Source organism: Egretta garzetta, unplaced genomic scaffold (genome assembly GCF_000687185.1).
Source record: "Egretta garzetta isolate BGI_Z169 unplaced genomic scaffold, ASM68718v1 scaffold47, whole genome shotgun sequence".
In the NCBI taxonomy this organism is placed as follows: domain Eukaryota; kingdom Metazoa; phylum Chordata; class Aves; order Pelecaniformes; family Ardeidae; genus Egretta; species Egretta garzetta.
Window position 1 is genome coordinate 2,076,633 of NW_009260179.1, and position 13,042 is coordinate 2,089,674.

The following is a 13,042-nucleotide window of genomic DNA, read 5'->3' on the forward strand; positions in this document are numbered from 1 at the left end:
GGCAAAAATTTAAGTACAACAGCTATAAATTAGAAGTGAACTAATTGATGAAAGAGAAAAAATAAATTTAAAGCCAAATCTAATTTAACATGTAGGCACCTATGCAGTAGGCGCAACACCTACCTAAATCCCAAGTTCCTTGTCACCACTAAGATTCCAAAAATATCAGATAGCTACCTATATTTCAGGAACAGGCCACAGTGCACCTTAGAAAGTTGATATATAAACCACACAGAATTATGAGGATTTGCATAAAACAAGTCAGGATACATAAACATATGGGTCTGAGTTTTGCTATAAATACAATATAGGGAATTAGGGTCAAAGGAAAAGTGTCTCAGGAAACGTACAGCATTTACTGAGGTTAGCTTACTGATTATTGTTAATGCTGCATTCACTCGCACATGCAAAAAAGAAACAATATTTAACTTCTAGGAAAAAAGTGTACCCTCACCTTTCATGAACATTTCCTGCACGTCAAGCCACAAAATGTTTATGGTGGAGCTTCTTTCAGTGCTTAGACAAGAGTTGAAAGAGTTTTTGTCCATTTTGGTAGAAAGCCAGACAGGAGGTATATGAAACTAGAACATAGTAACTAATGTATGCATTTGAGAACTGGAAATCTTTACTCCTCAAGGAAGATAATTCAGATCCTGATCTAGCAAAGCATTTAATATCTCCAGAAACTATGTCCTTAATTCATTTATTATCTATTCTATAGAAATTCACTACTTCTTTGAAGGTTAAGGTCAGTTAGAAAGCAAGAGTAATTAAATATCAGAAATATCAAGGAAGCGTCCCATCACAAGTAGGTATTTAACAGTCATCTTTCTGGAAAGTAGGAACAAGCAGAAAAACACCAGTTTGGGTTTTGGTGGGGGTTTTTTGCATATTGTGTCACTTTTTGTTGTATACTTAATGATTTTTAAATTGAGAATATGGTTTCAAATTACATTTCACAAGTTGAATCATATTTCAAGCTCACAAATTTTCAGCTAATTCTTCTACAATCATTTAATGATCAAAAGTAATTACAGTTATAAAAGATCAGAGAACTGTGATTGAGTGGATGAGCTGTACATAGATCCTGTCAGGATGTCCTTTAACATTTCTGTTCTATGCAGTCAGATACCTTTACAACAGATACCAAAATTATAAAAGAAACAATCACTTGAGGCTTGAGCTGCCTGCACTTCCAACAGCCCAATTAAAGATTTCAGGTTCAGTCAGGGGTGTTAATGATCATATGTGACTAAATTCATAGGAAATACCAGTCTGTAGGAAGAGGATAGCATATTAGAGCAGTGTAGAAGTTTGAAGCTAAGCCTTTTTATAATTCTAAGCTAAACCACTTAGACTAAATTGCAGTCATCAGTACTCTGTTAAACACAAAGTTAAAGAGCTTTAAGTAGAGAAACTCAGATACCAACCAGGACAACTCTACAGCTGGCTTAATCTGCTGGAGAATGACACCCAAGTGAATGCTTAGGGATAACACTCAGGCTTCCTGAATATAAACCAGTGGCTAAGTAAGTAGGGAGATGCACCTGGTGACATTGGAGATTGTGTCTTGAAAGACCCCAGTGGAGCATTAGGAGGAGGAAGAACAGAAAGGTATATGAGATTGGAAATGGCAACTGGGTAACTCTTCGGTTATCGCAGTTCTAGCTATTCAGCTGTGTGTAAGGAAGTCTCGTTAGAAAAGGGAAGCTGGTATTATGGTGGTTGAGTGGTTGTAAGTACTTGCAATGGCAAAGAAGAAAATTCTGTAGAAGAGAAAGTAATCGCTTGTTTATGTATTCCCTTAGTATGAGTTGTTGCAGTAGTAATTCTATGAAACACAGCATATGTATTTTTTTGTAATTTTATAGCTATGTAGGATCTAGTCCTATAGAATGGATGAGGCCTGTTATTCAGTGTTGAAAAATACAGACATGGACTGCAGGTGTTTGACCCATAGCACATACCTGCCTGATAAATAAAAGGTATTCCAGCGTGATAGGAACTCTCTTTATTTTTCCTTGGGAAAGCGTGCTTGTAGGGACTTGTAAGCACAAAGGAATTGTAACAAAATTGTGACTTGCTATTTAAAGCCCAAATAAGATATCTCTGGAAAAAGCAAAAGTATCTAGACCTCTGAAAGACTTCAGCAGTCTCTGTAGAAGTCTATGAAATCAAGTTTAAAATACCTTTTAAAATAACATAGTGTGAAATAAACTAGCTTAAACACAATAAATCAGAGCATTGTATTTCTGTTTTTAACTCTAACATGGCATGGATATTTTCCCAACTTTACTTCAACATTTCAGATTTTTAAACACATTATTTTTCAGGTTGGATGTTTTGATTTCTTTTCCTGTAGTCTGCAAGAGGACTTTCGGCCCAGAAATATTAGCTAAAAAAGATTCTGTACTATTCTGCATATAACAGATATAGTAGACAAAGCCTCAACTGTAAGAGCTTAAAATATGAGTATTTTGAATCCTTTTCAAATATGACTTCTTGTTAAATTATGGCCTTAACTTTAACTTAACTAACCTTTCATGCATTGACCTTGACATTCTTTAAAAATACTTATAACAAGTTACCGTGCTGATTAGTGTCAGGGGAATATCTCATGTTATCTAACTTCTGCTTTAGAAGCCTATGACCTTGCTGTAAGTTAACATTAGTCATTCTCCTTTGTTTTTATTTCTTGTCAAAAGCTCAGTTAAACAGCTCATATAAATTATTCACATATAATTTGCTTAGAGGTCTTTTCTTCATTTTTCTGTAACATTTTGTACTCAAATGAGAGAGCTTTCTGTGAGACTGTATACTGAGTACTGATCCATAAAGAACTTCTAGCAACATTAATTTGGTTTTTCTCAATATCTCATCTGTTCTCTGCATTGTTTTTTGAGATCTGTATTGTTAGGTGGCTTTTTGCAGTTTAAGTTGGTCCTTCTATGTCTGCTCTGAATTGTATATGCACATGTTTAGAACTATTTGCTTTTCACCATAAGAAAACCATTTTAATTAGAACTAGTTTGTGTTGGTTGTTACTACTCAAGCACTAAGAAATGTAGAAGGAAAAATAGCTAATAGGCTGCAATAAAGTCAGCTTTTCTAGGTTATGTGGTTTCTTTCAAATTTCCATTGATTATCCATTTTTGAAGTGCTGCTTTTCTACAATTCTCTTTTGATTTTCCTTTCACTTTGCTGACTTAATTTTTTTTTTGTTTGTGGCCTTGTTTGGGGTTTTTTTTTTTTTTTTTTTAAACTCTGCTTACCATCACTAAACTGGGGACCTTCTTCTTCCAGGAATTGAGATTTATGTATATGTTATGTCTTTCCTTTTCAAGGTGAAGGTAAAAATAAGAACATAAGACAGATGTCCATGGTCAATGTACATTGGTTATTGGCAATAGTGCTTATTTGTTTGTATAGATTTTTTTTAATAATTAGACAAGAATTTTTTTTGCACAAAGCCAAATCATATTTTTTTTTCATCTGAGCAAGCTAAAAACCTCTACCATTCAGCAGAATTGAAAAACTTTATGGTGTGTAAGAGTGTAGATTTATATGCACAACATGTGTTAATATATAAATTGGTATCAGAAGCTAAAGAACTCAACATTTTTCCACAATTTTTTTCTAAAACATTTCAGCTACTCTTATAGCACTGGATTTGAATTTATCTGAATTATAACGTAAACTCTGGGACAATAATGGGAGAACAACTCTGTCTTGTTTTGCTCCTGATGCATTTTTATTACATGTACCTATTACTTCTGCTTAATGATGTGATCTCTAGTCAGGAACTTAAAGGAATGGTGACTCTCAGAAAAATGGAATATTAAAAATCTGTTATGCCATTTTCTGGTTGTTTCACAAAATCTGGAGATGTGCATGTCAGAACAGAAAGAGAAGAGCAGGAAGATAACAGTAGTATGCAAGTTCTGCGTAGATATCCTCAATAGGCTGTATTTTGATTTTTCATTTTAGACTTGAATTATTAAAATACATATTTTTCATTTAAAAAGCAGTATTGAGCTCCAGTGTGTATTATGGATAAAAAGCTTTCAAATTTGTTTTTTACTTCATGCAGTAAACATGAGGCTAGTTTGGACTTACACAATTGGGAAAACAGGACTTGTTAAAATATCTTCTTCCTGTGTTATTAATTCAAAATGGTATGTGAATGTGTTGAAAACCTACATATTATTGCTTCTTGAAACAGACTTGATATTAACTTTGTATCAGAATTAACCCTGAGTAATGGAAAGCCTTAAGGCAAACTTTGACAACAGACTGCATTTTAACTACTGTTAATCATCTGATTGAAAATATTCTATAGTTGAAATAGCCTTGGCTATAGTTCTTCGATATATAGCATCACTACAATTACTTAGCGTTTTTCACACACAGGCTCTGTCTCTCTCTCCCCAAGGTGCTTGTTCAGTTTTATTGTTCTCTGTAGCTCATACAATACACAGATATAAAAAAAATAAAGCAAGCCATGTGGGGATTAGCAGTGGGTTTAAGTGTTAATGCTTCATAACACTCCATATTCTGAGATATTCACATTAAAATTCTCTGAGTGGCATAAGCAGCATGCAGAGTGTTTGAAGAAAGGCACTGTTAAAACAGGGGACTGGAGGAGTTATCTAGAGGTGAAAAGTGCAGCCAAGAAAGTATGTTCTGAGCAGAACTTCTGTAATATGACTTAAAAAACTATATAATTAATTCAGCTCCAGTAACTAGAAGTACACTAAGGCTGTGTCTGATAATCATTGTGTAAAGTATTTTTAATTTTATCTGCCATGTTCCTATTTTTTTTTTGTTTTTATTCTGTACTGCTGGCAAGTATGTTGTTGATAATGGTTGTGGTCTGCAACTTACACTTTAAAGTTTATATTTGTGTAATGGCATAAGTAATATTTTAATAAATATTTCAATTATTCACATTTGGAACTGATCACAGCAGAGGCATTACTGATTCAAGAAATTGTAAGAATGCCTGAAATTTGTTTCTGCCCACTTTTGGTTGTGTTTAGGTCATGTCCTTGAATCTCCAATTCACAAAATCTGCTGTTAATTTCACTAATATTTCCCTCAACACATAAACCCAGATTGAGATTCCAAAAGCTGTCAGATTTCCTTCATAAAGAGTCATGAAAACCAAGACATTTCACCGTCCAGAGTCTCAAATACTTCTTGTTATGTTGTTCTCTGCTTCTGCTGGCCGGAAGTTACTGACCTCTATGTTAACTTTGGGTTTCTCATTTCTCTGAGAGGGGGTCAGAGTGAACTGTTTTTCATTTCATCCCATTAAAAAAAATATATATTTTCTCAAAAACACTTCCCTGTGTTACAACAGTCAGCAAGATAACTCACAGCAGGTGGTAACACCAAAAGCTGATCTCCATTCCAGGAAAAATCAAAGAAAAAACAAAAGTGTAAGCTATGTCTGACTTACTGTTTGATCCCTGTTTCTCTATTGTTCCAGACCAGGCTTTTTGGCTGACCCTCTGACATGCTAATGCTCAGTGCTGAATTTTTTAGGACTGGAGGAAGTCAAAATTACCTTTCCTTTTAGCTCTTCCAGGAGCATTACCTCGACACAGTGCTGATAACATGTAAGCAAGTATAAATTTGTTAGCAGATTTAGAAGGCCCAGATTTGCACTTCTGGTAGTGCTCTAATCACAAAGATCTAAAATAATCTTTCATTTTTGTTTGACTGTCAGGCCAATACTTGACAGTCACTGTGAAATTATCTTGTGTTAAAAATGAGACTTTTTTTCTTTTCTGTGGTCATCCTAGAACAGATTGTCTATTATTTTCCATATCACCTGCAATATGGTCAAAAGACTGTTAAAAACATCCTTCTTTTGCTAGAAGGTAGGAAGTGATCTTCCTTAGTTGTATGCGAAAGTCATTAAGCACACCTGTGGTAAAGTAAAATAGAGCGGACAGTACAAATGCCATCAGTTAACGTTGCTCTGCTCTGGTCTGGCAGCTTGTTAAAAGCAAACTATTTTTGGCTTTTATCATTAAATAATTTGGCCCTGTTCAAGTAAGCAGTAAAACTCCCACTTGCTAGACCAGAATAAAAATGACATCAATAGGCACAATAGTTAATCATTGTTGTGCAACAGTTGTATATACATATATGGATTATAGATACTGTAATTGCTCAAAAATGGGTGACATGATTGTGTGGAAGTTCTGGAGCAGTACTTGAACTGGAACCCACAATAACAAATCAAAAGGAGTATTATTGAAAGAGGAAGGTGTACACTCTAGATTTTATACTTTTATTGTAGAATGGTGGCTGAGAGATTCAAAACTATCTCCAAAATTCTGTTCTCATTTATAAGGAGTGCTCTGGACAATATTTTCAGATGGTTTGACATTTTCCCTCGACAGGATCTGATTTAATTATGAATGCAAGTGTTGATCACTTAAAAATCTGACAATCCCTTAGATTTATGGTTACACAACACTAATATTTCCCATGTTTTGTGCTATTATATGCTGCCTTGTCAACTGGTGTGACCTTTCCTCTTGATAGTCCGTGGTTTAACTATTCATGCAGGTGATTGCTGTTTAAAATCTGGCAGTCACTGTGATTTTCATTGTAGTATTATCCTACTATTTGCAGCAGTTCATATCATTAATACTTTTCAGTCTGTTTTAATAAGGAACACTTAAGTTAGAGGAAAAAGTATTCATTAAATGGAGCATCAGGTTTTTGTATTTCGATCACTGAGCCAAGACCAAAGAAATATTTTGGCTCTTCTTTTAGACCAAAGAACATCTTGGTTTCGTTGTTCAATTTTATTTTTTTTTTTAAACATATATATCATTCTGTTTGAAGAAGCTCTCTAGTGTTAAGAAGTGAAGTGGAAAGGCAGGTCTTTACAAAAAATACAAGTTGAAATTTTGGAATGTTGTACAAGAACTTTTTTCCAATACACTTCCTTACAGTATCACACAGTGATTGTCTACTATTTAATTCCTTAAAAAAACTGTTCCAGAGTTTGCCCAAACAGCCCACACTCTTTTCATTTACACCCTTCTAGAAGTCCCTTATCCACTATCTAACACAATTTGAGAATAAAAAAATAAAACACTCTGTATATCAGATTACACAAGGTAATCTCACTTAGATTTTACATATCTAGCATTTATTCGTTGTCTGATCTGCCCTGTTTATTTCACCTTTTAAAGGTAAAAGCTCTTTGGGACATTCACTGAGCCTAGTTCATTCATTTTACCCTGGCCCATTATACTAAATCAAGGAGAGAAATATCTGTCAGCACTAACATGCGTGCGTGTTCTAAAGCTGCTTTTAATAAATGATGAAAATGTACAAGCCTTAGAAAAACCTGGATGAAAATCTTCATAACAATTTGTTTAACAAAACAAGGTTCTATTTTATTATACAAAGTCTCCCTCCTTTCTGGTGTGTGCATTGGCAAAAAGCTGCATGTGCACAAGAGGAGCAGGTGGAAAACATGATAGCACTGCAGTACACCTAATACTTTAATTTCATTATGTGCATCTGCATCTATTTTTTTTACACTGTTTTTGTCAGACTTCCTCTTTCAGAAAAAAACCCAACATTGATATGAATGACTTAGCTCATTTAATCAGTAGCTTTGTGAAGAACAGATTTGCAAATTAGTTTGAACTGCATGTCCCTGTGGTAGCAAGGCAAGCAGGTGCTTCCATGTTGGGAGCTATTGAACTTCCTTGAACCCAGTCAGATCATTTCTGGAACACATCCATGCTCTAATAGATATTAGAGCTGAAAAGGATCTATTTAAGTCATCTGTTCTTCTCCTTGCCAATATGAGTAGCTCTCCTATACAGTGGATATAATTGATCAGGCCTAAATTTTGAAGACTATTGTACCTTTCCTCCAGATTTGAAAATTATCGCACTTCTAAACTCAGTAGCGAAAATCTCCTTGATTTTAAAAATGACCAAGGCTTCACCTTCACTTCAGTCTGTTAAGTGACTATTTCCTCTTACTCGCTGTATCAAATCACACATCCAGAGAAATCTGCTTTCCTGATTGCTGGAATAGTAGATAGGTCCTCCTAACAAAAAAAAACTGTAGTGTTGGGAACAGGCCTGTCTTGCCCTACTCACTATGTTCTCACCTGGGTATCTCAAACTGACCCATGACTGATGATTGCTTCTACACAGTAGATAAAGTGTAATGGAATGCATATAAAATAAATTATGTCATTTAGGACGTGACAACCACTCTACAGCCTAACTAAAGAGGAAATACTAAAATAAGATGATGACTTCTAAGATTTCTTAATTTTGCATTTGTTTAATGACAGGAATAAATTTGTTTTTTCTTTCAATGAATGATGATGACCCTACGGGTGGTAGAAAAACAAAGCTAATTCTGTTAAACTGCACTCAAAATTTGCAAAATACCTAAATTTGAGAAACATATATAAAATATAATACAATTTTATACAGTACTACACCTTACCTTCACATTGGTTTTGCTCTTGTTTTTTCACAAGCTTGTCTCGTGTAGCAATGATCTTTGAATTTTTTTTCTTTCCCCAAAGTTTATGAAATTTGTTTGGTTTATTTCTTTTTTCATTCTTTCTTTCATAGTAGCAAAGCCACTATTACTTCATGTAGCATTTTTCTAACAGCACTTTTCAGTTTTGTTGGAGGAGTGCCTTTTTTGTCTCTGTGATATCACTAGTGTTTCAGTTAGCTTTAATATCCCTAAACAGGCAGCTAAATTAATAGGTTATTTTCAACGCAGCTTTTATTTTCTAATTTAACTTTACTATTTTCTCCCAGGTAGAGGCTGTGTAGAATAGTTCTGATGTTCTTCTGTAAAATTCACCCAAACCTATGGTACCTATGGTAGTAAAAATGAGTTCTGTTTAAGTATTTAAATTAAAGACTTTTTTTTTCAAATAATGTGACATTTTCAGCCCAATATTCTGAGTTCTTAGTTTAATAATGTTCAAATGAAAATTTGGATGAGGATTTTAGTAAATAGATTTGAATTACTTGCCCTAACTTTTGAAAATTTCTTTTTCAGACTTGTTTGTTACCTAGCTGTATTTAAAAATCACATCTTTGGAAAAGACAGGGATGGGGAGGGGGAATATGGGAATAACCTAAAAGCCTGCTGTGATTTACAAGAGTTTCCATGGCTAATGTGATACACAGTTTCTTGGCACACTGTACTTATCAGTCTGTAACACATGAGCTGTCTGCAGCAGTCTCCAATGGATTCAAATCACAGAAATTTGAAAAGACAGTGCTCACTTAAATATCACATTTTTGAAGGAATTTGTTTCAATTGTTTATCAAATGTTTCAAGATTACTATAGAAATGGGATGACAAATCTCTGGGCTCAAATGTTGTGAACACAAATTGACTGAAAACAGGAGAAGATAGAAATCACCAGCACTTAATAAATGTGTAAGTCTGTAATATGCTTAGATCAGTATATTAGTATTTTATACCTGGTCATCTTTGCTATCATATTTTCCACACCTTTTTTTGAAGTGATTGTGGTCTGTGGTATATAAACTCCTCTATTTTTGTGGAGTTTGTTTTGGTTTATTTTTTTTCCCTTTTTCCTTGCTTCTGTAGTTCCAAAGAAGGTCTCTTCAATTTTCTTTTTCTCTAGATTTGTATGAGGAAGGGTAATCAAAAGGCAGCACCAGGATTTTCATTTTTCTTGTAAACATAATTCTCACTTGATCCATTTTCTGGGCTACAGATCTGAGGAGTTAATAGAGGAAGGATGCTGCAAACAAAAACATAGACTGAGTATTTATCTCACGTTTGGAATAAGTAAATATTCACTATCAATTCACTCAGTGGTTTCACCTGTTTGTAAAGTCAAATACAATCAGTGCCAAAAATAAGAATTGCTTCTTGAAAACTAATTCACCATTTTATGGATTTTTTAGAATCAATTTCAATTCATAACCCTATAAAAGTGTCTTTAAAAAGAACAATTTAAAAAGCGGCACATTTATGCCATTAGGGCGGACATTTTTAAGAAAATGACAATTTCTTTGGCTAGAAAAGACCACTAATATACAGACACCTCTAGAGGGATTGTTGTAAAAGATTTAGTTGGCCAATACATTCCTTACTAAGTCAGTTTGCATATTATTTCTTTGAAAAAATAGTGGATAGGGCAAATTCGCCCATCCTGTTTTCAGCTTGCAAAGACATGTCTGTTTTATAAAGTGCAGCTAAGTCACAATCCTTCTGAAAAGTAGTCCCAGTGTATTGACCATTCCCCCTAGATTGGCAACAACACTTGAATTTTATGAGGATGCTCTCCATCCCAGTGTCTAGATCACTAATAAAGATGTTGAACAGTAGTTTTCCCAGTATCAATCTCTGAAAAATACCAGTTTTTCACCTCTCTTGTATTCTATTCAGTCAATCCTTATCTTGCCCAATTTGGATATAACGATATTATGGAAGACTGAGTTGAAAGGCTTCTTAAAATGAAGCTGAACAACATTCACTACTGTCTCCTCTTCCACTAAGACAGTAATTTTTGTCATAGAGGGTTAGTCAGACACAATTTTGCCTTGATAGATCTATTATGGTTGCTCCCAATAAACTTTTTTTCTTCATGTGCCTACATAGGACCTCCATAAGGACTGAGGTGAGGCTGACCAGTGTAGAATTCCCAAGATCCTCCTCTCTTTTCTTAAAAATGGACATGATGTTTGCCTTGTTGAATGAATGTCCCCTAATCACAATGACCTTCCAAAAATGATACAGAGCAGCTTCTCAACTATATTAGCCAGCTCCCTCTGCACTCTCAGATGCACCCTATTGATCTTGTGGACTTGCATATGTCGCATTTGCCTAAACATTCCCTAATTCTTTTTTCCTTTTCTGTGACTCTTCTTTTCTGCATTTTCCTTCAAGGAACTGGGAAGTCCAAGAACAGACTTTACTCAGAAATACAGAAGGTGAGAAAACACTGAATACCTCAGTTGTTTCCTGTGTTCTTTATTAGGTTGTCCCACCTCACAGAGCAATAGGGTTACATTTTCCTTAGTTTTCCTTTGGCTGCCTGAGTACGTATAAAAGCCTTTCAAGTCCCTCATCAGTTTCAACATCAGCTGAGTTGTGGCTTTCCTAATGCCATTGCTGCATTTCCAAGGTCCTGGGTAGCTTATTCCTACTTTTGCACCTTGTAAACTTTTCTTTCTGGTGGTTTTTTTTTTTTTTGTTGTTGTTTTTTTTTTTTAACCTTTGAGCTTGGCCAAGGTGTTTCCTCTTCAGCCAAGCTAGCCTTCTGCCAAGTCTAAACCTCTTCTGTTTTAATTTGTATCCTTTGTTTATTATCCTCCTAATTTGCACAGCCATAAAGAGCCTGGCTCTGTCTTCTCAATGAAGTCCTTGGAGATAGTAGAAGGCTGCTCCAGGATCCCCCATCCTGACCCTTTTCCTTTACAGGGTGAACATTCAGCAACATGAAGCTCTTTTTCTCATATGCTAGCTGTATAAAATGTCTCCTTCTACATGAAACCAAGTTTCTTTCATTCTTTCTCAACCTGTTCATTGTTGCTCTTGAAATTAAGCATCTTCTTTCTGAACTTGGTTATATGAGAAGTAGTCATAGGAAATAAAATAGAGAACAGGCATTTCTATGAATGCTTCTCTCATCCAAAATTTCTCCTTGCAGAAAAGAGATGACTGAATATGAACAGTTCTTATGACCTGGTATATCTGCTAATTAGGTTTTAGTAATTAATGATTCACCTGTATAACAGGCCAATGCCAAGTGCTAAGCTGCATTAGCTGAACTTCCATGTTTCCCTCATCAATGCATAGCATAAGAATGATATTACATTGCCAATATATCAGATACATGAGTTAACAGTTAATTATAATTTACTTTTTGAACTGTATCAAATGAAATTTGAAAAACATATTCTTCTCATTATCAGAAAAAGGTGCTTATTTCATGAATTCTTCTAATTCAGTCTGAACATTGTCTCAGTGTATTGTTGCTCCTCTCATTTGCATTTAATTGTCCAAATAATTAGGTTATCGTTATTTTGAATAGACTTTTCTTAGTGTTTCTTTTCGTGTTTGCATAAAGTACAATGTCATTCAGTTAGAGCTCAAGAAAGATTAGATCATTTTTCATAGCAGTAGGGCACCTCAAATCTATATCTTGTAACCATTAATGAGTAGTTATTATGCAGGCAATAGCAGAGACTTAAATTCTTCTTTTAAATCACTTGATGGCTGGAGATCTTCTAAATTAGATGATGGATAGTGGCATAAATTCCTAGGAGAAAAGGTTCTGTTTCCTACAGTCCACATTCTAAACCATGTGTTTTTCAATAGTGAGGGCAGTGTTCCTTCAAGTCTGTAAATGTTGGTAGTTTTCCACATCTACTAAATTCTGTGAACAAGAACAGTTTCCGATTATTAAAACCAAGGTTTTCACATAATGCACTCTTCAGGGAGGGAGAAGGAAGCAGCAGTAGACTCTAAGAAGTTTTCTTGCTGCATGTTTCTTCAAGATACCGAAAATCATGATGATTTTTTTCCTGTAGTGTATATTACTTTTGAGGAGGAGTCTGGGGTCTTTTTGGATTACTGATCTGGGTTTTTTTGGGGGGGAAGTGGGGTGGAGAGGGGTGCAAGGGAGGTAGTGTTGCTTTGTTTGGGTTTTTTCCTGGGTTTTGTTTCCAGGTCCTACAGATAGAATTGAGTGGACAAAGCACGAGAGGAATTAATAATGGAAAAATGAATACTTTCACAGATGTGAAACCCAGGTGACCCGCCTGGTAGATGAGGGAAAGGCTGTGGATGTTGTATACCTGGACTTCAGCAAAGCCTTCGACACAGTCTCCCATAGCATTCTCTGGGAGAAGCTGGCAGTTCATGGCCTAGATGGATGTACTCTTCGCGGGGTTAAAAACTGGCTGGATGGCCAAGCCCAGAGAGTTGTGGTGAATGGAGCTAAATCCAGTTGGTGGCCAGTCACAAGCGGTGTCCCCCAGGG